Raw genomic sequence first — 3,134 nt, forward strand, 5'->3', positions numbered from 1 at the left:
TTTGGTCTGATATTCCCTCAGAATTATTTGAAAAAAAAAATATAGGCTGAGAAGATAGCAGAAAGGTACGTAGGACAAGATGGACAATGATGTTCAATGCAGCACTGTTCATAAGAGGAAAAAGCTGGACACAACCTAAATGTTCTAAGTGTTCATTAATAGGATATCAGTTCAATTATGAAATAACCGTCTGAAGAATGTTATGTGGTCATTAAAAAAGATAGATATATAACGTATATATCTATATGCGTTATATATCGTTCATATATCTATGTGAACATTTATATGTTCATTGGGATACGATGAACCCTGTGACACAGAGTGATAAAAAGATCACAGACCCCAGGGCGCCTGGGTGGCTCAGTCGGTTAGGCGTCCGACTCCTGATCTCAGGGTCTTGATCTCAGGCTCAAGTTGGGCCCCACATTGGGCTCCATGCTGGGCATGGAGCCTACTAAAAAAAGAAATCACACCCACCCCCCGCACCCCCTGCTTGTAGTAGGATTCCACTGATACACAATGTTGCATGTATAATATACGTAGGGCAGTATCGCAAAGGATGTTTTCCAAGATGTCTGAAGTGGTGACATTTTAAATAATCCTTTACTTCTTTTTGATAGTTTGCTATAGCAATTGAACATACCGACTCTGTGTTGTTTTCACAATCTGAAGAAATTAACTGTTTTATGAAAAATGCACATAAGTAAAAAATTGGAAAAAAACTCACAAATGGTCACATTTTTTTTTGTTGGGATCATAGATGCTTTTTTTTTTTTCCTCTTTTCTTTTCCCCAGATTTTCTGTGGGGTGGTTATGATATTTAAGATAGGAAAAATGAATAAACAATGTTCTAAGAGTATAATACTAATGATTGTAAATGAATTTGCACTAACAATCTTGTATCCGCATAATTCAATGACTGTCTGATCAAGCCAACAAAGGTGTGGGAAGGGGATGGGGAAAGACTTTAAGGGATGTTCATTTCCAGCAAATAAATAGCTGCAAAAGCCTTGCTTGAAATCACCAATCAGGGAGTTGAGAGGGACCCTGTAGGTTATCTCATCTAGTTCCTATTAATGCAGGTTTCTTTCCTTTATATTCCACCAGAGGGGATTCAGCCTTGCCTTGAGCAACTGCAGTGGCCAGCGAGCTTGTCACCACGGAGGTGTGTTAAGTCCATTGTTGAATGGCTCTATTTATTATTTCAACTCCCTCTCCTTGAGCTCCTACACATTGTCTCTAGTCCTAGTCTGTGGGGCAACAAGAGGCAGGTCTTGGCAGTGGCTTTCAGACTGTCTTCTGTGAAAGCCAGGTTTCATAAGGTTGTCTCCTCTAACTGTGCAAGAAAAGCAAAGCAGGAACTGAGGACTTCAGCTCAGATCTGGGCTCATCAGCTGAGACCTACTAGGAACAATATTTTTATTGCCCTGGACCTGGACCTCTGTTTACAGATGGGGTTCACACGCCACCATTCCTGCTGCTAGATATCTCCTGGGGTTCCTACTGCCTAGGTCAGACAGGTTTTTGCCCATTTTCGAACCTGGTTCTGTAGACTTCCTGCCAACTTTCTGAGCAGAGATGATTTTCCAGTAAACCCTTTTCCTTTATAAGTTAGCTAAAATCGGTTTCTGTTGCTGTGGTCAAAGAGCCCTGGCTGATACAAAGAGATAGAATAAAGCCCTCTTTATTACAAAGAGATAGCCCATTGATGGCTCACACTGAGATTCTGGTTTTCCAAACTCATCCTTAACCCACTCTGCCAGACTCCTCTATACCAAAGCTGCCTAACCTAAGCTAGAACTCTCCATCTGTGCCTGTGAAGGTGACCTTTACCCTTTCATCAATTTCCATTAAACTTAACTTTGTTGATTTGGTCAATTTCTGTTGAGGTTATTTTTAATGTGGATGACTGACCCAATTGGGGTATTCTGGGACCCAAATTTCCAATGTGTGTGTGGGGGGGTTCCCCACCCCAACAAGCAATTCCTAGACACCCTGTTGGTGTCCGAGAATTCAACTCATTCTGACACTATCTTCACAGAGATAACATCAGATTCCACAGATTAAGGGCTCAGTCCTAGGAGACAAGTGCCTCCATGCCCCCAACTTTGGACGCCAATTGCAATGGTTATAAAAGGATAGAACAGCAGATGGAAGAGATGCATCGGGCCAGGTATATGGGAAGGGTGTGGAGCTTCCTTGCCCTCTCCAGGAATGTCACTCTCAGAACCTCCATGTGTTCACCAACCTGGAAACTCTCCAAACCCAATCCTTTTGGGTTTTCATGGAGGCTTCATTACATAGGCATAATTAATTAAATCATTGCTCATCGGCAATTGATTTACCCTCCAGTCTCTCTACCCTTCCCAGAAGTCAGGGTGTGGGACTGAAAGTTCCATCCCTCAATTGCACTGTTGGTTCTCCTGGCAACAAGTTCCCATCCTTAGGTCCAAAAGTCACTTTATTAACATAACGAAAGACACCTTCATCACTCTCATCACTTAGGAAATTCCAAGGGTTTTAGGAGATCTGTGCTGGGAATGGGGTGGAAGGCCAAATATATATTTCCTACTGTAAGTCACAATATCACATGGGCACTCATGTGTCTTGCTTCTCTAAGTTTTTTTGTGTTATTTGCAGACACCATCATTAAGAATCCTGAGTCTTGGGGCACCTGGGTGGCTCAGTCGGTTAAGCGGCTGCCTTCGGCTCAGGTCATGATCCTGGGGTCCTGGGATCGAGCCCTATGTCTGGCTCCCTGCTCGGCGGAGAGCCTGCTTCTCCCTCTGCCTGCCACTCTGCCTATCTGTGCTATCGCTCTGTCAAATAAATAAATAAAATCTTAAAAAAAAAAAAAGAATCCTGAGTCTTTGTCCAAGCACTGTTGAAAGAAGGCAGTCATAACAACAATTTAATTTTAATTATGGAATATTTTGCAAGTACAGAGGAGTATAGAAAATACCACAACACATCCACATACCTACCATCCAGATTTTGCCATATTTGCTTCTGAATTTGATAGCGGCAAGTGATGGTGAGAATGTGGGGAGTATAAACTGATACCACCACTTTGGGAAGAGACTGTAGGCAATTCAAATAGAGTTAAAGATGGAGGCACCCATACCCTAAACTGA

At 42.3% G+C, this 3,134-nt stretch overlaps 1 long non-coding RNA gene across 1 annotated transcript; it reads left to right on the plus strand.

Annotated features, from left to right (window-relative positions):
- The first annotated feature begins 1,113 nt into the window (after nucleotides 1–1,113).
- LOC113914925 lies at nucleotides 1,114–2,686 on the plus strand. Its single transcript, XR_003517551.1, has 3 exons — nucleotides 1,114–1,165; nucleotides 2,042–2,173; nucleotides 2,641–2,686. It is a non-coding gene; the product is annotated as an uncharacterized LOC113914925 (long non-coding RNA).
- Nucleotides 2,687–3,134: the final 448 nt, after the last annotated feature.

The sequence above is a fragment of the Zalophus californianus genome, chromosome 11 (assembly GCF_009762305.2).
Source record: "Zalophus californianus isolate mZalCal1 chromosome 11, mZalCal1.pri.v2, whole genome shotgun sequence".
Taxonomy (NCBI): Eukaryota; Metazoa; Chordata; class Mammalia; order Carnivora; family Otariidae; genus Zalophus; species Zalophus californianus.